Source organism: Hippopotamus amphibius, chromosome 13, assembly GCF_030028045.1.
Source record: "Hippopotamus amphibius kiboko isolate mHipAmp2 chromosome 13, mHipAmp2.hap2, whole genome shotgun sequence".
NCBI classification, from domain to species: domain Eukaryota; kingdom Metazoa; phylum Chordata; class Mammalia; order Artiodactyla; family Hippopotamidae; genus Hippopotamus; species Hippopotamus amphibius.
In genome coordinates, this window is record NC_080198.1 from 18786252 (window position 1) to 18810015 (window position 23764).

The 23764-nt window shown below is 43.9% G+C and overlaps 1 protein-coding gene across 7 annotated transcripts in view; it reads left to right on the forward strand.

Annotated features, from left to right (window-relative positions):
* The window catches only part of FOXP1 (forkhead box P1), a 595386-nt gene that overhangs the window by 301278 nt on the left and 270344 nt on the right, over window positions 1–23764 (forward strand). Inside the window, exon 6 of one of the 7 annotated variants that reach the window (XM_057705385.1) lies at window positions 18905–18952. The exons of the other annotated variants lie outside the window; for them this stretch is intronic. The gene's annotated coding sequence lies outside the window, so the exon portion shown is untranslated. The remainder of the gene's footprint in view (window positions 1–18904; window positions 18953–23764) is intronic. 7 annotated transcript variants of the gene reach the window in all.

Consider the following 23764-nt stretch of genomic DNA (forward strand, 5'->3'; position numbering starts at 1 on the left):
AGAGATATTAAATAATCCTGGTGGGAAGGGGGACACCTGTGGAGCATCACTCGCTAGGCGTCCCCAGGTTGACAGCGCACCAGTGATAACTGCCCAGTGGGTGCGGCGCGCCTCCTCGCAGCTCCCTTGCCGAGTGGATGAGAATGTCACAAGGGACAGGATCAGGAGATGAACAGAGTCTATAAGATTACATCTCTTATTTCCCTGTCATCCACCTGACGTGTCGCTTGGTCGGCGGGGCTAGCACGGCATGTCTCCAGCAAACCCTGGTGGTTGTTGCCTGGTAACTTGTTCTTCCCAGAGCGATGGTAAAAGATTATTTCCCCTCTGTATCTCCCTGGTATGGAGGAGAAGCGGCTCAGTTTTAGTTACTTGGCTTGTCATCTTTTGAGGGGTGCTTCCTGACCCTTCTCCACCTTCTCCCGGTCTTCTGGGGCTTTCCCCGCCGCCCCATGGAAACTCTGAAATAGCATTTGTAGTTTCCCAGGCACCTCGGGGGTACTTAGTCTTCATTCCCTGTGATGTGACTGTGCCAACTTTTAGAATCACTTTCTGCCTCCTTCATCTAGTGGATGGCGATTTAGAAGCTGAAATTGCAGAATTATTAAATCGCAGGTGTTTTGCAGCAATCTGTTAGTCCTGTCTAGCAGAAGTAGTCATATTTGCCTGCTTCGACGTCTTTTGTCTTCACAGTTGCATCCCCCTCCCTTACCTATTGTCTCTTTTGCAGATTGTATCTCTATTCTTGCTTTTAGCTGTGCGACCTTGTCCTTCCTTCTATAACAGTTGTTGTTTTCTGTCCTCCACATCAGCCGAGCGATTCGTACCTGTCTGACATTTCCATTTGCATATGCCGTTCTGCATGTAGTCACCTTGCAGCCCTCTCGGGCAGACTTCTGTGTCTTTCTGTGGCCTCGCTTTGACGGTCTCAGAGCATCTAGATGTTGGTCTTTTCCGTTGGGTCTTCCTTTTGGCTTCTCTTGCGTCTGAATCTACCGTATTCTCCTTTAAACTTTTCTAATATTGCATCTCTTTCACACACATTTGTGAAAGTGGTTCCTCTCAGAAGAGAGACTTGGGCCACTTTTATCACTTCAAGGCTCATGATGTACTAATATATAATGCAAATATAAATTTAGGGTATTTCTGGTATCGTCTCGATATTTGCCTTAAATAAGTTAGCTTGCACACACACACAACGTATAATACATGTGATATATTAGCGCAACTCGCATGATTCATCCAAAATACTACTTCCGATGTATTTAGGTGAGGTGATCCGATCCTGGAGCTGAAGTTTAAAGTTCTTTGGTGAAGGATTGGATTCCATCCTGTTCTTGTGTTTCTGTGACTGGAGGTTAAATCTGATTTGGACAGAGCATTAGAAGCCCAAATGTGTGACCCTTTGTAGATGTGAGTTGTGGACTAGGCGACTTTCTTACCTTTCCCCACGATTGTCACAGTTCTAGGCGCCTTACATGCTACTTTCTTCCTTGTTCTTCTGCCTCTGCATCTGTCTTTGCAGTCCTAACGCATTTGGTGGGTTTGAGAACCAGCATTGTCCCCCGTGCTCCGTGCCTCGTTGTTGGTCCAGACGACAGAGGAGTCACTCCTTCCATCTCCAAGCTCTCCTGCACTTTGCAGCCTTGATCTCAACTTTGGCGCCCCCACACGTTTCCTGAGGTGCGCGGTGAACGCTTTTGATACCCAACTTGTGACCTTTGCTTCTCACTCCCTTCCTCCTACGTGATTCTGATGAGCTTTATCTTCACACGTTTGTCACTTTGTTCTCCATTTCCTTCGTACTTTATCACTTCTTTTGGATTCGGTCCAGCTGTTCATGTGCTCATGCTTGTTGGTGTAAATCATCACTGCACCATTAACAAGCTCACAGGTCACCGGGATAAGAGCTAGCCTGGGCTGCCCCCGTCTGCTCCTTTCCTGCTGTGTTCCATGTTTTCTGTTCTCTGCCTCTTTGAGAGATACAGAGACAGGCAGACAGACAGGCTGTTTGTCAAGTCAGCTAGTTTCTTAGGTCTTTGACTCACATTTGGCTGTTTCCTCCTACAGGACAACCTTTCTGTTGGCTCTCGGGACTGGAGGTGGGCTAATGGATGAGTGACTGTCAGCAGTGGGTGCTGCCCATCTGATAATGGATTTGCCTCTGGGCTTACTATCAAGGGTTTTCTGGATCTCAGCGCCATTCTTTTGTTCAGGTCTTGGGTCTACTTTGATGTCAGGGAGGTGGAATAATCCCTTCAGAATCTTCTCTTTCTTATTTCCTATGCTTGGTCTCCCCGCTCATTTCTCATGCCTCAGTCGTGGCAGGTACCTAGCACAGCCCTAACACAGTGCTCAGTAAATGTGGCTGATCATGTTGCTTTTGGCCAAAGTGCTTGTGGTGGTTGTTAGATAAAAGAGAAGCAGTCCAGAAAATCCTTGAGAGAGAGAAAAGAAGACATAATTTGTTTCCTCTTCCTCTGTTTTTCCTTGCCTGCCACCTCCAGATTCTTGGAGTTGGAGCTAATACCCCACAGAGTCCAGCGGGACTTGCCTGAAGCTCAGGGAGGGAGCTTCTGAATGTGTAATCGCTCAGGTGTGCAGTCTCTCGAGTCAGATGTGCTGGCTCTGCATGCCAGCTCAGCATCTTTTTCACTGTGTGGTATTGTGCAAGCTCGATCTCTCTGAGCTTTTCTTTCCCTATCTGTAAAATAGGGGAAACTGTACCCATTTTTAAAAGAATGCTATGAAAGTAAAATGCAATAATGAACATAAAAGCAATAGGTCAGAACCCAGTGCATGAAATGGTACAGTTATTTTTGATATTGTTCAGAGTACCTAAGAAAATCAATTGCATCATTCTGTAATCCAACCGAATGACAGTGTCATAACCGTTTAGTGGACAGTTTTGTGCTTGGAAATCCAAAGCAGAAGGCTGGTGGTGAGCACACTGGGAACCTCCCTGCCCTTCTCATCCAGCAGCCAGCAAACCAGCTGAAGAGGAATGAGGGACGGGTGCCAAAGCAATTAGAGAATCCAATCGGATCCCCTCTACGTGGCAGTGTTTTCGGAGTTGTTAGGACTTAAGGTTTGAACTAATTTCTCTGAAAAGTCCTTCACGGCTCCCCATTTCTGATGTCAAAGTTTTAGGGGTCTTGCATTTCTCATCCTCATTGGACTGCGTTCTGCAGTTACGGCTTTTATATTTGTGGGCGGTTTACTGTAACTACTCCATGGGTCTTCTGAATTGATGTGTTTTGGAAACATTACTTTTGTTTGCTTTACTGTCATACAATAGCCTCTTTCCTTAGAAGTCACTCCAGGGCAGGTCTCCAGGATTGTTGGGTGCCCATAGTAAGATGACAAGCATGGGTGGCTTGATCCTAGGGGCACAGCTGCAGAAATGACAGTCAGGATTAAATTGAATACCATTGGGTCTAGATGCCCAAACGTTTTTTTCCCCTTAAAACTCTCTTTGGACATTTAACTCATGGTCATATGGAAGTGATAAATCACTGAAAGAGATTTTTCTAGACAGATGCCTTCTCGAAAGATCTGAGTTTCCTTTGGGTGTGCTCAAGCTGCTTGTTGTGAAATAGTGTTGTAGTGGAGCTTTGAAAAGGGACTAAATCTCCACCAAGGAGTAGCTTACGTGTGACTAGGAGCTGGGTCAGTGGAGCAGCTTCACGTAGAAACACAAGCAACCATCGGTTTTTGAAAGACAGTTTCTCTGACTCTTCTGGATTAGGTTAGACTCCCCAGTTGTGTTCATATAGCGTCCTATATTCTCCCCTAGCACTTGCAACTATACGTTATTCTTGTTAAAGCTATTCTTTTAGCATGTTACTATCTCCAAAGATTGCAAATTCCAGAAGGGTCAGGAACCATATTCACTTCTGTGTGTCTAACGCATCACGGAGAATCTGGCACGTGGTGGGGCATGGTGGATTTACTGAACATTGAGTAAGAGAGCAAGCATTTTTATTCTTCACTTACTAGGAATTTTCCATGACTGGCTATGTTTCAGTTAGGATTGAACGTGGGTGCACAGAACAAAAACCTAACTACAGGGACTCAATCCAGGGGTTGGCAAACTTTTTTTCGTAAAGAACTAGACAGTAAATATTGTAGGCTTTTGCAGGTTATTCAGTCTCTGTCACAACCACCCAACTCTGTTGCTTGAAAGCAGCTACAGATGATGCTTCAGTCAGCGGGCCTGACTAGGTTCCAATAGAATGTCAGGCAGTCAGGCTCCAGGTTTGACCCACGGGCCACAGTTCGTAGTCCCCTGGCTTAATCGAACTGGGGTGGTGGTTGGTGGTGGATTCTGTTTAACAAGACAAGAAATCTAGAAGCAGGCCCTCCATGGCTGGAGTACCCGTTTAAGGGCTCCTCTAAGACTGCACTGCTTCTAGCTTGTCTGCTCTTCATCTGTAGCCTATCGCTTTTGTCCTCATAGTTACAAGGTAGCTGCTCAGACATCCAAGGTGTGTTTGCAGGCATGCAAGTGCAAAGGACAAAGACATTTCTTCTCTCCAGATTGTGCTTCTTTATAAAATGAAACAGATCTCCCTGGATTTGTCGTCTTGGAAGACTTTGGAAGACATTGCTCTTCCTCTGAGTGTTTATCTGTATGTCATTGGTCAGGACTGGGTTGCAGGGCTACTTCCAGTGACAAGAGAGCCTGAAGCTGTAGATATTTTAATTGAGCACATTGCGCCGCCCACACAAAGCTGGGATGCTGGTGCAGGAGGAAGGAGGGTGAGGGAGGTTTGTGTAAGCAACTGGCAAGGTCCACCACGCTGTGGGTTTGAAACGGTCCCCCTCTAGAGCGCAGGCCCAGTAGTTGTGGCGCACAGGCTTAGCTGCTCCGCGGCCTGCGGGATCTTCCCAGCCTAGGGCTCGAACCCATGTCCTCTGCGTTGGCAGGCGGATTCCTAACCACTGAGCAACCAGGGAAGCCCTCAACTTTTAGAAAGAGGAACAAGGGTAGAACCAAGCCTAGAGTTGAGAGGAGTAAGTTTGAGATGGAGTGTGAAGCAGTTAGCACTCTGCCAACTCATAATAAACACTCAATAAATGGTGGCTGTCACCCTTAGGAATAGTGTGAATGTACAAACGATGTTTTACCTCCACCTGCCCATTATAACACAGATATATCTAGCAAACAAAACAAAACAAAACAGAACACAGGAGAAACTAAAGGAGTCATGAACGTAAGCTTTCCAACAAAGGTGAAGCGTAAGGAAGAATTGGGTGGTTCTCTCCACGGTCATAGCATTTCAGAAGATGGAGAGCTTTTCAAAACAAGTCCCAGCCTGATTAGATAGCAGAGTTTGCAATAAACAACAATACAACAATAAAACCCCAACTCCCCAAGTCCTCACTGTGGTGACCCCCACCCAGCAGCTATTGAAATTCCCAGCTTTCATGATATTGCATAGCCTAGGTTTTGTTGTTTTGGCTCAGTTTTGAAACATACTTAAGTCCCTGTGGGCTGGTGTTCCACCAGATTGGAAGGCTGACTCTGTCCAAGGCTGAGTTCCCTCTGAAACGTGGACACAGTAGAAAACTCCGTGCTTTACCTGCCTGCGCCCTGACCTACTCTACCCAGTGCGGGTGTGGATGAGGTGCCCTTAAGGGCAAGGTGGGTTGAAAACGCTGGTCTTGAGCACTCCTTGCTGAGATATTCCTGATTTTAAAGGAATCTCTCTGGGGTTTTTTTAAAGCTCTTTCAGCTGCTGTGTGACAAGTCCTTGCCAGGTGCATTGGACACGCTCTACATTTACTTTACCAAGGGCTTGCCCTTTTGCAAAGGGGGTCCCGAGACCACCAAAGAATCCAGCCTGAGGCTCGTTAACCAGGTAGCTTCGCAGTAGCTCAGGATCTCCTAGGTCACATCATGAAAGCAAGAACCTTACTGAGAAAACACTGGGGAGGTTTGTTTCTAAAACCAGTCACAATACTACAGTAACCACCCAAGTGTCATTTTTAAAAAGCAAAAGCCAAGCCTCAAATGAGCAGAGCCCCAGCGGAAATCTCTGCTCCAAACGCATTACGCAGGAGATGAGCTGGGTAAATACCGAGGACTCTCCCATTTAGACTCTGACCCTCACTCAGCAAGGGGAGTGATTTGTTTCCCACGTTGGTTCTGTGCCCACCGTTGTGCGAACCTTTTAATTTAAAAGAGACAGTGATTAATGATGCTTTTGATCTGCTGACTTTTTTTTTTTTCTTTTAAAGGACACCCTCCTTCTCTTCTACATAAATTTGATGTTGGAGGTAAACCATGAGTATAAAAATTATATTGCTTATTTATTTCTGGGTGTATTAGGCATATACTAACTCTCTCTCCCCCACCCCACAGCTGTGACAGTCAAGGTGCAAGCCTGGCTTCCTATCTTTCTCATACTCTTGGCATTCCACGTCTGATATGTAGTGGGGATCTGACACACATTTGTTGAGTGAACAAATAGAAGAATGAATTAATAAATGTTACTTAATAATCAGGATTTGCACAAGGTCAGTTCCAAAAGCATATTTCCAGGTAACGTGTGTGGATGCCTTCTTACTGAGAAATAATGATTATTCAATAGTCTGTGTTGCTGGGCTTTGTTTTGAACCTGCGATGATCCAAATTAAGGTAGTTCACAGTGCAAGATCTTTCTGCCCATGTCCCCTTGGTAGTTACAGCGGTGTTTCTTGCCTGGGCTGGATAACCAGGCCAAGAGACACAGTCATTTTGAAGTCTATGAATATTTTTATAGTCATCATAGACTACTTCTGAGCAACACAGCTTAGTCTGCAGAGTGTGAGAACCTGTCTTGCGAGTCTGTGCTGCTTTTACTGTGGGTATGTAGATGTTGATATCTAAGGAGGGGAAAAAATATCCTATCAATCACAGCATTATATCAGATCTTAGCAAATGTAGATTTTTGCTGTCATACTTTGGTCCATTTCTTTCAGAAATAAAAATCTTTTTTTCTGGGCTTTACCCTTTTGCTCAGTTTTATGTTTTCTTTGTTAAAAATGTGAAAGTACAAAATTTGCTCTTAGTTCCAGATTGCAGAACTGGAAACTAAAGTTGAAAAAGAAAAAAAAAAAAAAATCCAAGATTTTTTTTTTGATAGTGTGTTTTATATTGTGTTGAAAACTCAGTGATAATTTATAACAAGTAATATTATTTATATAGATTTATTAAATATAGAATACAGTCTAAAACTTAATGTGCTGTAAGATCATTCCTGGACTCTACAGCAGCTTTGCAAGGGACCTGTGTTACTTTAAAAGCTGTAAATGAGATGTGGTGTTATCCCTGTCCTATCTGGAACTGTATTATCAGAGACTTTTTCTGTTTTACCTTAATGTGACCAGGGAACTTCTGTTCAGTTTAAAAAGACACCCAGAAGAAGGAAATGCAGGTAATGGTCTAACACATTCCAAACTTTATTAGCAATTTGCACTTAGGAGTAGGATAGATGGTGTAGAGTTGAAAGCTCATGATTGACGAGAGGTAATATACCTAAATTCTAATTCAGGTTTTAGCTGGACTTCTGGTCGCCTCTTTTGTTTAATAAATAGAAAGGTGAAGGGCTGGTTGCACTACATCTTTTCCAAGGTCCTTTCCTACCTCTAGCAGCTACGTGGTCACTTAAAAATGACGACATTGCCACACCTCCCATGTGGCATCTCCAGTGTGGTTCAGCTGCCCATTTCACTCATTCTGTTTGATGAATTTCTGCCCTGGGAGGGACAGATTTCATTGTAAATTTAAGGTGACCCAGCAAATCTAACTTGGTGTCACGTTCCTACGTTAAAGGCACATTCTTGCTTATTTTTTCAGCGTGGAGATAAAGAAAATCAACTGAATCGTACGTTTTGAGCTTTGAGACTTTTTTTCATCTTTCGTAACCACCTCTGCAAGTCGTGCCCACATCCGGGGTCCCCTTTTTACGATTTTTGCCTTGTGTCTGGACTCTCACACTATTTACTTTCCTCTGGGTTTCAGTCTTATTTTCATCAATAAAAAATTAGTCCCAATATGATACAGAAGTAATTAAATTAGTTCACATTGCAGCCAGTGTTTAGGAACGTGTGAGTGCTCAGCGGACTTCATCCCAAAGGGCGAAACACAAACACAGATAGGAGTTGACGGAAATGAACCATCACATCAATTCTTTGACCAACCACGGCCACAAGGCCCTCTGTTTAAAACAACAGCGGCGAACAGCCTGGCATGAAAGCCCGTTTCTTCTCATCCCTTCCCTTTGCCCTAAGTATTGGAAAATATCCACGGCCAGTCTCCTGCTGCCCCTTCCTCAGCGCGTCCTCCGCCTTCCCTCCCTAACTGGGTGTCCTGCAGAGCCTCCAGCAGGGCTCTCCTCCTCCCACCCCCACGCCTGCTTTCCTGTGGGCATGACCTAGGCTCCCTTTCCTTAAGGGGCTTGGACATGACTCTTAGGATGAGTCCACATAGGGAGGCACTGCCCATGGTGTCTTTGGCTTAATATATAGCTCTCAGCGATAGACACCGTCTTGTATGTAGGCATTTCATTGATTTGTTGGCATTTTTGTTGGATCATAAACCTACTTGTGTTAGCTTTTCTTAGCATGCGTCCAGCCACAAACCATCTAGTCCATCTGTACAAAGGTGGGAGTTGACTGGAGTCAGCTCCTGTACCAAACGCAGAGGGGTCAGTTTTCTTCCAACATTTGCATCCTAGAATTGCGGACCTAGTCATTTGAGAACTCGGGATGCATTCTTCCCCATCCTTGGTAGATAACCATAAGGAAGGCAGTCGGAACAATAGGTGACATTTATGGAGTGCTTTGTGTGTGCCACAAGCCATTCTGTATCTTCTCTCTTTGTCCTTATAAATATGTACTGCTGTTGACCGCATTTCATAGATAGTAAAACAGAGATAGAGAGAGGTGAAGGAAACTCCACAAGATCACACAGTCATGTGTCTGGGCTTTAAGCCTGAGCTCCCGGTTTCCACTGAAAGGCTCACTCTTTCCAGGGGAAGCTCAGGCCACTCTTAGGGCTCTTGGTGGAGAGGTTTCTCTGTGGTCGAAATCCAATTTGTGGATATTATCAGTGATAGTTCTGGACACGGAATCATGTCAGTTCAAATAAAGTTCCCAGACTTAAAGCCTAATCACAGCTCCCCACTTTTCTCCATTCCCCCACCTCCACCCGCATCTCCTTCCAGTTGCCAGGCCCTTTTCATTTAAGCTCTGAAGTCTCGCTCTTGTTTTCTGTTCGTCTTGTGATTGTCTCCCCAGCTGCAGGATGGAGACTTGGCTCCTTAGCTTGGCCCTCAAAGCTCTATGCCCTGGCCCCATTCTGTCTGTCTTCTGTCCCTCTCCCCAGGCTCTCATGGCATCACTGGGTGCCTCTTGTGAGACTGGACCTCTTCTTGGAGTTAGGATGGACACAGGTGTGATGGATTCCAACTTGGTCCCAGGCCTTCTGGAGCTTATATCAGCCCACTTCTTCTACCCTTTTGTTGCCCTGCTCTTGAACTTGTGCAGCTCATGTTATTGCTTCCTTTGGCTTTGGATGCCAGTCCGCCTCCCCCCCCCCCCCCCCCCCCCCCCCCCCCGCCTATTAACATCCTACTCATCCTTCAAGGCTTGGCTCGGATATCACTTCTATGAAGCCTTTTCAATTTAACCCAGCCTGTGTGACTCACTCCTTTGTCTGGGCTCCCACAAGTGTGTGTTTGTATTTCATTATAACCTTTGTTCAAGTCTGCTCTGTATTTTAGTGCATTCTTTTCAGATTTGAAAACCACAGATTCTTGCCCGAAGGTAAGAACCTATGCAACCTATTTTTTGTGTGCCCCAGAGCACATGAGGTAGGGAGTAGGTGCTGCATAGATCGTCTTAGGCACAGTAATCAAAATGATGATTTTGTCGAGGGCTTACTTTGCATTAAGACTACTAGGTGTTTTGTGTTTGTGGTTGCTTTTGCTCCTACCAACTAGTTTTGAGTTACAGATATGACCATTATCCATTTTACAGGTGGGACAACTGAAGTCCAGCAAGTGATGTAATTTTCTCCGAGTCCCAGAGCTCCTAAGCGGAGGGGCAAGCATTTGCACTCAGGGCTGCCTGGTTCCAAAGTCCATGTCTTTTTCACTGTGGTACCTGAGAAATACACATAGGTGGTTGCTACGGAGCCTGGAAGTCCAGAGGAAGAGTCTACATCTCTTTACTTAATGCTCAAATGCCTCAGTTTCTTCATCTTTCCACATCCTGGGAACTTCCTTTTTTTACTTATTCTGTGTATTTTGCATATCTCTAAAACTGTGCTGCAAAAAAAACTGCAAGGAAGATTCCTGATTTGCTGATTTGGACACTACTCTAATTTTTAACAACCATTGGCCAAAATTTTATTTTAAATTTAAGAGCTGCCATAAATAACCTAAGAGCACAGTATCACATACTGTCAGTTTTACTGAGCATGGGTTCAGTTAGCTCAGATTTCTTTTTGAGCCAGTGTCAAGGGTCTCCCCACCATATTGGTTGAATTCTTTGGTTGTAAGCAACCGAGTTGATCTCTGGCCAACTTAAAGGAAAAGGGTTTATTGGAGGAATAGCCAGTAGCTCACAGAATGGACAGAAAGTTAACAGGACAATTCCAATATACAGGCGGCTTGAATGACTTGACTAGCTCATCAGTGTCGCTGCCGAAATAAGTGCTCCCCATTTTCTACCCGCATATCAGTCTACTGAGATGAATCGGATGGGCCTCGTTTGTGTTACCTGCCCCATGGCTATGAGAGGGCAGGGGATCTGACTGAGGAATTCCACCTTGCTTGCAACAAGGGGGGAGGGGTAATTCCCCAAAAGTAATTAAAAGTAAAAATGAATTCTGGATAGTCCCCCAAATTCAAAAAATACCAGCCATCCCTGAACTCTACATAAATAGGAGTGCTTATTGAAGAGATGTGCGGAGTTTTGCTCTTATAGTCTTACCTTTTGTAGCTTTAGGCCTCCTTTCTAACCAGGATCTTGAGTCTCTCATTGATGGTATTGGGAAACCTTCCAGCTTTACATTGCAGGAAGTTTGATGAACCTGCCTTTATCTTGTATGGCTCATCTAGTAGTTAAGTCCCTGGGAAAGATGTAATAACATACCCAGACCTGTAGCTAGCTTACTATTGAAGACTTTCCTCCAGCAAGTTCTAATAAAACCCAAGCTCTAAAAACCCATCATCAAATAATAAAAGAGAAATAGAGTAAATGCACAATTCATGAGATTAATATAGAGCAGGAAGACAATCTTTTTTTTTTCTAATAATCTTTACTTTTATATCCTACTTTATGGGGGTGCTGTTTAATTTCATGTTCATTTACTTTAATTACTTCTTGCATGTAGTTTGCGGGGAAGTTTGCCATTTTCCAACATCTGAAAGATGGCTTACTTGAGTTTCGTTTCAGACCCTGTTAGAATTAATATATAATAAAACCCAATGTGGATATTTCTCATTTTTCACCTCAAAGGATTATTCATCATAATAGAATCAGTTTTTCCAGGGAGATTTTATCAGACTTACAAGTCAAATTAGTTGAATGCGTTTCTTCTGCTAATAAACAGAGAACCTTTACCCTGGAAGCATCTCTACACTGAATTCCAATAATTCAATGTTTCCTTGCCCCAAGAGATCAACCTATAAACGACCTAGGAATAAAAACATAAGTTTATTAGCCTAAAAGGAAATTGTGAAGATGGGAGAACTTGAAAATAAAAGAAAGGTCATAAAATCAAAAAATAAATATTGAATGTATGTTAGATGAAAAAAGTAATTTTAGAGAGATAGGCTTAATTCTCCCCTACCCCAAGCAGAGGATTTTGGGGGACAGATTTTTATGTGAATTTATTTGTATGTCACACATGAGAACCATGCAGGATGGGTAAGAGGCTATTATGAACTTCCTTAAAAAGTCTTGTGTTTCTGATTTAGAAGATAATAGCGGTTGCAGTAGGATTAGGCCAAGCTGGAAGGTGCCCGGTTTGATCACTGCCTCCGTTTTGATTTGCTTCATGGTCTATAGGTCCAGGGTTTATTGTGGGAAGATTTTGGCTGTGAAACCATGACAAGCCCTTGCACGAATGGAAAGGGGATGTAGTTTCTTTCAAGTGCATTTATTAGGGGTAGGTGTGATTGATCCCTGACTCACTGCTGGATGGTAGGAAGCTCATAGTTTCTTGGGGTGAGTTAGTTCTAAATCCCCCTTTTAAGTTCAGCCCAAGTTGCTGTGGCCTTCTCAAGCTGCTTGCTCACAAGTATTTCCAGTGTTGAGACGCTGGGCATGTTGTCTAGTGCATCACTGAGAAATGCTTTCTTCTCTCTCTAAGATATGGCAGATTTGACCCTAGAAAAGAGAGATGAGCGTGGATTTCCTTTCTCTCCGTGGATAAGATGTGCTGTAGTGAAAGATGCAGGTGAATAGATTGCTTAGGCAGAAACTGTGGGAATCCAGTGTATAAATGACAAGAGAGATATTTTTCAGGGCTAATAGTAAAACCCTCTTCAGTGCGTAGTTGAAATTCACCTTCTCTGGTATTTTTGCACAGGACTGAGAACAAAAATGGTTATGGTTGATGAAGCAGTCAGTGTGTATCTAACTGTAAGTCGGACTAGAGGGACTTTTAAATCACCCCAATGAAAGATTGCATTATCATGAACATTAATATGTAACAGTTAAGTATGTCATTGCTTATCAGAAGTCCTGGCATTCACAGGGTTCTGTGAGGCCAGCCAACCAAAAAGGAAAAACTTTTAGCAAACGCCAGTCCGCAAAGCCTCCGTGAATAAGGCCAGCCCAGTGGTCGTGACTCTTAGTGGGTTATTTGTTTTTGTGTTCCCAGCCGGTCTGTAGATTTGATTCACACCACAAAGGACTTAGAGATGTCCCCTGAGATACTACTGGGGCGAGAAAGGTAGGGTTGAATTTACTCCTGGTGAGAAGAGGAAGTCCGGAAGGAGAAAAAATAGTGAACAGTATCTTATTAAGGGCAAAGAGGTTAGGTAGGTTAGATGTTTAGGGATTTGTTTATTTCTTATAGATTTGTTGCCACTATGGGCTTCACAAATTAGCATCTGTTAGAAAACCTAGAGGGTGGAAGTTAGACAGTTTTTATCTTTTTTGTCCTTCAGGAAGTATTGTCTTTTCCTCCAAAGTATCTAAGGAAATGTGAACTATAAACAAATATTTTTTAAATTAAAATTACCTCCATTTTCAACACAGAAAAATTTAGTAAATGGAAGGGAATATCCTTACATGTATAATATATGAAAAAATATAAATGTTAATATTACATATATTTAATTATATTTTTCCGTAGGTACATACTCATTTTTGTTTGACATATTTGTACGTAAGCTTACATCCACTGACACTTTATCTTTGTATCTATCATAACATCAAGGCCAGGACCTTTTTGTGGGATGAATTCATTAATATTTTTAAAAAATCGCAATAGGTGCCTCACATCAGAATTAAATCTTTGAGTTATCTCTGGAGGGAAGAGAGATGAGAAAACCAATGAATGAGCATTTATTGAATATCTAGTGTATGTCGAGTACTATGCTAGGCACTTTATGGTAATTTTGCAATTCATTATCCTTCAGTACTGAGGATGATGGTGATGATTATGCTGCTGCTGATCACTAATTATTGAGCACTTGCTGTGTACCAGGTGAGAACTTTGACATGTATCATTTCATTTACTTTTCACCACAACCCAAAAAGGTTATCTACTTTTATTATTTCTGTATTAGAGATGGGAAAGCTGAGGCTCAGAGAGGTCAAGCTACTTACTCAAGATCACAGAGCCAGGAATTACAAACCCAGGCAGGCTGTCTGATGTCTCGTAATATCCTGAGCTGCCGCCACCTGGTCGTGCCCCACTCCCCATACTGTGTGTCGCAGGCCTTACCCATTCCACCCAGGGCGTGGGGAAGGTCAACACTGGGGCGACACCTCTGCCTGCCTGTGATGGTGACCTTGGTGTGGATGCTGCTGTCACCCCTCAGGGCACACCCGTAGTCCTTGGCATTGTGAGCTGAAGAATCCACCCTTCTTTAGTTGCTGCTGCAGCGTCTGCTCATCAAGGCACAGCACACGTGACAGTGTGTGGCCTGTGCTCTGCGCCCCGGTTCTGCTCTTCTGTCTTACTTAGAACAGGAAGTGATCACTTGGTTGGGGCTGTCCGTGTTTTGCAGCTGGGGGTCACGCATAATAACGTTCCTGCCGTGTGATCAGGTTTTCGCTAACAGCTGTTGGCCTGGGACATTTTGTTTCCCCTCTCTCTGCTATTCCTGCTCCTCAAAAATTGGGATAATCATCGTGCCTGCCACGTAGAGTGAGGGTGAGGGTATTAAGTCACTTGAGTAAAAGCTTTTTGTAGAGTTGGCACGCAGTAGGGATGAGGTGGTGGTGTTTTTGTTTGGGATCTTTTAAAGATTAGGCATCATGTTCTTCAGTGACAAGCTCTCAGGTGACATGGGGAACCATCTTAGATTCCAGGAAAATTGACTAATTACACTTTGATTTGTTCACTTCCCTCAAGGAAGTGTTTTTTTTCTCTGTCATTCCTAGGATTTAGGATATACCAATAAGCATGTTTTCACCTATTAGTAACAGAAGACCTCATTATCAGTGGCTGAAAAGATAAGGATATTTATCATTTACTTGCTTGGAAGTCTGTAGGTAGGCCATCCCAAGATTGGTTCAGTACCTCAGTAATATCTGATTGCTGTGTTGGCATATTGGTGATTCTTTTAGCTTTTCCCTCATGGCGACAAGGTGGCTGCTGTAGCTCCAGGCATCACCTTTCTACATATTTGCTTTTAACAACACAAAGTGGGGTAAGAGGAAAGCTAGAGAGAGAGAGAGAGAGAGAGCTTTGTCCCTTTCCTGTAATCAAGGAGGAGAAATATTTCACGCATTTGCCCCTCATATCTTTTGCCCAGAACTAAAGTTAGACATCTATCCCTAAGTGCAGAGAAATCTGAGAAGGGGAATATCTCACTTGTTTCAGCTTGAAGAGTAGGAAGAGGGAGGGAAGGAGTTGGGAGTGGTGTTGAATACCATCCAGCACTGTCTACATATGGAGTAACATTTCATACCTGACTGGCCAAGGTCAACCTAAAATCTAAGCTATGCCCAGCTTAGGATATGAATGTCATTATTTTCAGTATTATTTAGAATGACAATGCATTTTTGGATTCCCACAGTATTACTAAAGCTGAAATTTCTTGGTATCAAGAGATATGGTGGGTAACTCAAACACTCTTTGTTTACTTTCTCCATCATCAGGCTTTATCCCATCTCAAGCTCTATGTTTATCACCCAAGGAATATTTTGTAGATGGCTCAGCTTCCTGTTCAAAGCCATAGTTCTGGATATTTCACACCCTGCACATGGAGTTGGGTATGACTCACCCCGCCTCCCCCCCAAGTGATCTTTGCTTCTGTATTTGTGCATTGTGAAAGAAACATCCTGACAGCTGTGATGTATTTATGATGTCGTACAGCTGGTTTTACAGTCACTTTGTTACATCAATACTAATCTTTCTCCCTGAGCTGAAAAATTCATCACACTTGGAGCTCCGGGGGAAAGCGCCACCTAAATATGTGTAGTTTGGAGTTTCCAAGGGAGGGACATGGTGGAGGGATGTTACTGTGTAAGAAGCCTTTCATAATGTCACTCTCGTTCCAAATGGTGTGAGTTATTTGAGTTGGTAGAGCAGAGCACTTTGTCCAGGATAGCTGGTGTCTCCAAAGACCTGGTTTACAGACAACGTGTCTTGAAAAGAGTAGGAGGTACATGTTTCTGAGGGCGAAAAAAATGATCTTGTAAGTGGCTTCTTAAGTAGTGTACTTGGTCCTAATTCACAAGCATAAGTCTCTCACCCAAGTTATTCCATTAAATCAATCTGCAATTCTAATCAAAACTGTGATTAGAATGTATGTAAAAATTAGGTGAAATTTTTTATAAAATTTAAAAGGAGAGATTCAGAGTAAGAATGGAATTTTTAGAGTCAAGACCAAAACTGCTAAATTTGAGAGTGTGTTGATTTCTGTGGACAGGAAAATAACATTTTTAATTAAAAATTAATATATAGAATCTTGAACTAGGACCCATATACGCATCTGCTGAGGATCAGATTCTCATGAATATGGAAAATTCGTGACACTTCTAAAACTGCACAGTCCAAGATAGAGTAGCCACTAGATGTGTGTGGCTATTTAAATTTAAATTAATTAAAATTACATAAATTTAAGAATTTAGTTCCATGGTTGCACTAGCCATATGTCAAGTGCTCAGTTGCCTCAGGTGACTTGTGGGTACTCCACTGGACAATGTGGGTCTAGAACATTCCATCATGACAGAAAGTTCTGTTGGGCAGTGTTTTTCTGGATGAGTGGTTTTCCACCAGGAGCCATTTTCCCCACTGTGGAACCTTTGACAATACCTGGAGACATTTTTGGCATCACACCTGGGGTGGCAGTGGTGCTGCTGGCATCTAGGGGCTCTTCTAAACTCCTCCAATGCCCAGGACAGCTCCTGCAGGGAAGAGTTCACTGGACCAAAATATCAATTGTGCTGAGGTTGAGAAACTGTACTCTCCAGGGCAGACGGACCCCTGTGGCCCCGAGCTCATCATCTGGAGTTTTAAAGCAATTCCCACCACCAAGATTTCTGGTAGCCTATGTTTTTGATATCATCTTGGTGCGAAGTAGGTTTGACTTCAGGTTAATTCTAGAAGAGACTCTTCCCAAGTTCCATGGCCCTAGTTAGAGGCAATGGAGACCGTAGAGCTACCCGGGGAGTCTAGTGGATATTCATGCAGCAGAGGCCGGGAAGATAAGGCGGCCACGGTGTTGACTGCCCTCCTTCCTCAGCCTTCTCCCCTTCTCACTGTCCCTCTTGCTGCAAACTGAGTGGAGCCCACCATCTGAATCGAGATGTCTTAGGGTGCGGTGGGCTGTCCTTCCACTCCAGGCCAGCATCGGGAGCTGGGACACCAGTGCGGGCAACCAGGGGTCTCTGACAGTCATTCTTGACAGCAGGTGGATGCCAGTATGACGTACGAAGACTCAGGTGTCCGGAGCAGGGCTGGGCTCAGATCTGGGCCCTGCCACTCAGCTGCGGTGTGCCAGGGATGGGTTACTTAACTTATCTAAGCCTCATTGGCCTTACTGAGCAAATGGAAATAGTAACTCTGTGCATTTTCTAGGGTTATTTTGTTTTATTTTTAATACATCTTTATTGGAGTATAAATGCTTTACAACGTTCTATTAGTTTCTGCTGTACAACAAAGTGCATCAGCTACATGTATGCATATATCCCCACGTGCCCTCCCTCTTGAGCCTCCCTCCCACCCTCCCCATCCTACCCCTCTAGGTCATCATGAAGCATGGAGCTAATCTCCCTGTGCTATGCAGCCACTTCCCACTAGCTGTCTGTTTTACAATTGGTAGTTTGTATATGTCAGTGCTACTCTCTCACTGCGTCCCAGCCTCCCCTTCCCCTCTTGTGTCCTCAAGTTCCTTCTCTGTCTTTATTCCTGCCCTGCCACTGGGTTCATCAGGACCATTTTTCTAGATTCCATATATATGCATTAGCATATGGTATTTGTTTTACTCTTTCTGACTTACTCTATATGACAGACTCTAGGTCCGTCCACCTCACTACAAATAACTCAATTTCCTTCCTTTTTATGGCTGAGTAATATTCCACGGTATATATGTGCCACATCTTCTTTATCCATGCATCTTGTTGGTGGACATTTAGGTTGCTTCCATGTCCTGGCTGTTATAAATAGTGCTGCAGTGAACATTGGGGTACATGTGTCTTTTTGAAGTATGGTTTTCTCAGGGTATGTGCCCAGTAGGTGGGATTGCTGTGTCATAATGTAGCTCTATTTTTAGTTTTCTAAGGAACCTGCATACTATTCTCCTTAGTGGCTACACCAACTTACATTCCCACCAACAGTGCAGGAGGGTTCCCTTTTCTCCCACGTATGTAGGGTTATTTTAAAGATTTAAGGAGAAAGTGCATGTAAATTGATTAGTACAGCCGTGGGCATTTTAAGAAAAAGGTTATGGGGAGCTTCGCTTTTTGTTGTTATTCTTTGTGTTCCTGTGGTTGCTAGTCCCAAGACAGGTTGTCTCTACTGATGTGGGGAGTTCTGCCCATGGAGGAAACCATGGCTCTGGTCTGCCCGTCTGCCTGGGCTGGAGCCGAGGCCAAAAGCCAAGCCGGCAGGCAGGACCTCGCCCCTTACACCCTGGCTTAAATGTCGCTTATTCTGTTCACCCTATTTAAATCGGTTCCCTCAAACCCTGCCATTATTTTATCATCCTTGACTCATGACTATTTCCTTCCTAGACTGTGGTAAATTTTATGAGTACATGTTTGTGTTTTTACTGGTTATCTCTTCTTCTAGATGCGGAGTTGGTATTAGGCGTTCGGGATTTCAGAATTAATGGCACCTTATAATGAAAAATTAAATGCATGAGAAAGAGAAAAGGAGGAGACAGGAATAAAGTGGCTCATGGATTTTGGACACTGACTAACCTGAATTGAAATCTCTCTCTGCCTGTTACTCATTTTGTGACCTTGTGTAAATGCTTTAACCTGAGTCTCAGTTTGCCATACCTGTGAAATGGGAAAGATATTAAGAATTCCAGGACAGATATGATGTCTTCTACTTCAGTTAGGTATTCAGTAAGTGGTAGTTTTGACAATGATTAAAAAACCACCATCACCATGGGAGTAAAACTAAATGATGATTAATGAATTTGTCACCTTTCCTTCCCTCCTGTCAATGTCATGTAGAGAAAGTTAGCTTTAACACGTTTCCTATATTTATGTCTCCTAGAATAATTTTACAGTTTGTCCAGCAGACTGAGACTTTGGTAGGCTGAAGGTAAGACTGTGGTGAACCGGGTGGAAATTTTTATGAGTGTCAGTGGATCTGTGCAGGGGATTCCGAAAGTATTAGGGCCAGCAGGTTTATGTTGGCTTGTCTTCAAGGACCCATGCAGCCCTTCCTCCTTCCTGACCTCCCCCCTGGTTATTTGTGATCAGTGACTAAGGACCGCTCCGCTCTGCCCCCGCCCCCCAACACAACTTCCTGTCAGCAGATGAAAGGACCAGATCTCATCCCTTGTCCTTGAGTCAGATCAGGAGATGTGAGGTCTGTTGTGTGAGTCAACTGGCTGTTCACCTAAACAGGTGGGTTGGTCCATCCCTGACGTGAACCACTGCCACCAGGGGCCTAGAGAAGAAACGTTAAGTCTGTATAAGAGCTCATACTGGATTGTTTGAGATCTCTAGTTTAGTTTGCTTTGAGATCATCTTGAGTTCTTTCTGACTGTGGGTCCTGACTTAGTCTCCCGCCTCTGTCTAGTGTTAGCAGAAAAGAATATGTGGGTGATGACCTGGTTACATAGGATACAGGAAGTCTACACATGTTGAGTATTAGCTCTGAGAGCTTGTTGGTTTGCATGTTTTTAGTTGGTTTGCTTTTCCATAAGGGTTAAGGTATATGGTAGAGTTGGAGAACTACATGTAGAACACATGTGTGTTTTGAGTTCCTGTATTGTACCTGTAAATAACCCAAAGCCAACTCCAGCTAGTAAGCAAATGAGGGAATTTCACTAGCTCATGCAGTTGAAGTCCAGGAGTAGGACGGCCCTCTCTGGGCGTTGTTAGGACTCTGTCCTGCTCCTGTGCTCACCTCTGTGTAGCTGCATCCTGGCCTCTTTCAGCCAGCTTTCTCTTCGAGGGGGAAGCCAATCCGTGTCCTTAAAGCCTTTGAAAACCCAGAAAAAGGGTAGTCTCTATCTCTCCCAGTAGTTCCTGCAGAATACTAGTAGTTGAGTATCCTTCTCCTTGACACATGTCCATCCATCAGCCAATCAGTGTGGCCAGCAGAGCAGAATGCCCTGATTGGTCAGACCTGGTTTATGGCTCCACCCTCTGGAGGTGGGAGAGGCATCCACCTCCTGTGAACCACAGGGGCGGAGAGTGGGGAACGGGGCGTTTCTCCAAAGAAAAGACAGGCTGGTGTTAGGAGAGGAAGAGGAGCGTGGATGTTGGGCAGGCGAAAACAACCATATCCACCACCCTGATCCCCTTTGATCTTTACAGGGCTGGTGACTTGGGGAAAATCTCACGCCCCGTGGTGTCTCCATTTTCGTTTCCAGAGCTGCTTGCAGGCCCGGGGCCTGATTTCATTTACAGCATCAGCACAGCGCTCTCTTCTTTCTTGCAGTCATGATACCCCAGTCTTTCCCCCAGAGGTTGCAGTAAATGGCCTTCTCCGAGCCGCAATCAATGGCATTCCGTAAGGTGTGACAGAAGAGGCCATCTGGCACTTGTCCCACTGTCGTTTCTCCCTGTCCAGGGAGGAGGCACATTGGAGGCAGAAGGTCACAGCTCAGCGAAGCACTGCTGTCTCTCAGACGCCTCACCCCCAGACTCGGGGCTGTAGCACAGAACCGCCGCCAGAGTCTCACACCTGGCAGAATTCCCCCTTTCCCTTTGTGAAATTTCCCATCAGGATTGGTTTGCGGAATAATCATCCTAATGAAAATGATTTTTGAATACCATTATAAGTTTCAGTGTTCCGCACAATACTTTCCCAAATATTGGATAGATGTTCTTTCTTTTTTTTTTTTTAAGATGCCAGCACAGAGATCACTGGCCCATTTCAATTTTTATTGAAACAAATAAACCCAATAAAAACACTTATGCTGAGAGCTGTAGCGCCACAATAAAAGAATCACACTATATTGAATGTATTGATTTATTTATTTACTCGAACTGGAAAATCGAGTATTGTGTTAATGTATTTTATAAGAATCACACTGCTCGATGAAATGGCTAATTTATTTTAGCGTATACATAAATAGCTAGCAATTTTCCATGAGACAGCCTAATGAAAATGATGCCGATGAAATTGTCTATACTATGAGGACTGACAGAGACGAGTTATTATTGGGTAAGTGCTAAGACGCATTGAACTGGCCATCATATCTTTGAACTTTTGAACTGCTACTTGTTCCGTGTGATTTATTGATTTTACTATCTCTCTGTTTAGCTCAACTTTAGTTTTTGCCCGGCAGTGCAGATAAGTGGCATAGGAGATTTAATTTCATGGGTATTTGGGGTTAAAACCTATCTTTAAGAAGAATGCTAAACATGTTTTAATAAAACATGAGTTGCAGGGGTTTTAAGTTTCTGGATGATATGCGTCTGATAAGGAGTAAAGCAGTTGAGAGGCCAGCCCGGGGGTTCCAGGCTGGGCAGCACTCCCTTTCTCAGCTCTGGAAGTTGCACCGGGGCCACGTGCATTGTACTTGCTCCATCAGCCCGACGGCATCCTCAATTGCGTGTATCGTTCCTTCCCCTGCCTGTGCCCTGTCGCTCACGCCCCATGTTTTGCCAGGGTGGTGTCTGGGGTTCTTGCAGGCAGCAGCGAGGTGCCTCTCCTCCCCTTCTTGTGCGCCGCAGGCTGGCTGCTCCTTAAACATCCTGATTTGGGCAGATCTCTTAGGGAAACCACTTACAAGAGCAGCCACAGCTCTCACCTCCGGGAGAAAGACATGGAATCGCGCTCTGCGTTGGGGCCAGGCTGGCTCGCAGCTGCTCCTCCCTCTCCAGATCTGTTCTCTGTGGTCCTCATCTGCGCTGCCGTCCTCCTCAGCCCACCCTGACCTTGGAGGAGGGATGTTTCCCTCGCTGCTTGGGGAGGGGGTGGGAATCTCATACCGTGAGTGAAGGTGGCCAGAGAGCAGCCTTACTTTTTATTGTTGTCTTTAGGTCTGCAGAACTTTTCTTACATATGTAACATCTTGGGAACTCATTCTCAATATTTTTTTGTTTGATTAGCTAATTTCTGAAGAATGACTTGACCACAGTATTTTTTGCTTGCTTTTTTTTCTTTGGGGAGGAGGGTTGGAGGAAGTGGGGAAGAGCTTTATCATGTAAAAGTAACCATCCTAGAAATTCTAGGTAATAAATTTTCAGGCGCATGAATGGTTAAGACTCTTCACTCTGTACCACAGTATGTGAATGTGGAATTTTTATGAAGGTAACGGTCTCTTTCTTTAAAAATCTGATTTATTTAGAAGGTAGTTTTCAATGACCAAGTAACTTTAACCTTCAGGGAGAGATTGGGGTGGGGGCATGGGAGGAGGTGAGTAAAGGAGGCTTGGATATCTGCAAGGGTTTGAAAATTCACATCCCCTTTAATGATTAAACTGGCAGGATCTTTATTTGGATGTTAAAAGCTTTTTCTTACATTGCAAACATTCTCAGCAAATTTACAGTCAGATATTTGGAAACAGCTAACACTTAAAAAAAAAAAAAGAGGGAGGAGGAGGGCCTGTTTGAACTAGGAAACAAAATTAGTGGGAATGACTAAAAAGACAGGGCTGACCCCAACACCATTAGCTGGGAAAAAAAAATTCCATTTCATTGCAACTATGTTATTGTTTACTTTACCATACACATCCTAATATGGTTACCTCCCTGTTAGAGACGGCCAAGCCCAGGGGTTGAGAGGCCCCCTCCGGGAGAAAGCTCCTAACTGCCTCTCAGACAATAAGAAACAAACGGTACAACTCCACAAAAGGCTTCCCGGAAAATAAGTGTCAAATAAATCCTACAGAACTCTCGCTTCTGCCACTGAGCTCTGTATATGCAAACCTGTTTTTATGCCATCGCTGCCCGGGCTGAGCTGCATTTGTTTGGAAATAAGCCACTGCATTTTCTTTTTTCTTTTTCCCTTTTTCTTTTTTCTTTCTTTCTTTTTTTTTTTTTTTTTCCTCTCTCACTTCATCTGAGGGCTGTGGATTAATTCCTTGAGACATATCTTTGCATACATGTCTCATGAGTTATGTTTCCCGGAGCCTTTTACTAGGAACATTAAGGTAAGAATGTTGATTTAGCCTGGGACCTTTGTCACTCAAACTAATGCTCATCAGTGATATAGACATTGTAAAGAAATATTGCAGAGGTCTTTTGTGGTCCCCCTCCCAAACGGAGAGGTGCAGTTGCTTTTAATTGTCATGCATGGATTCGGGGGAAAAAAAATGCCACCAGTTGTGAATGAGATGGAGCTGAGGTGTACTCACTGGTGTAAACACTGGTGAAGACACCCCGATCGTGTGGCAGCCACAACAGTTTCACGAGAAGGCTTTTCCCGTTGTTTCTTCTAATTCTTCTCTACTTGTGGTGTTTCTTTCTTCTTCTTCTTTTTCCTCTTTTTTTTTTTCCCCCTTCAACTCTCCTGATCTTTCCCAAATCCTCATGGTCTTGAGGCTCGCCTGTTATTATCTGCAACTCCAGAACAAAGGTAGGTTGCTTAACTCTGTGCTTCGGGGGAGGGCCAAGTTATTTTGGGAGGGATGTCTTCCTTAATGCATGAGTGGCTGACCTAAAAGGGGGGTGGCAGGGAGACCATGCCTGGAGCTGAGGGACGAGAGAGCACGCACTGTGGCAGTTTTTATGTAGTGGAGTTTATTTTTATGCAACTTAAAGAAGCAGCAGCATCTTTGGTTAGAATGGACTCTGTAGCTCCTGAAATTCTACACTTGATGTCACCGATGTGTGTACGTTGCATTGCCAAACCGAGGTTCAGACATTTGGGGATACTTGGATCCATGACAGCAAATAAGATTTTCTGGTTGGCTTCTACATCCAGTTTATTAACAGTAAATAAAGGAGCTGG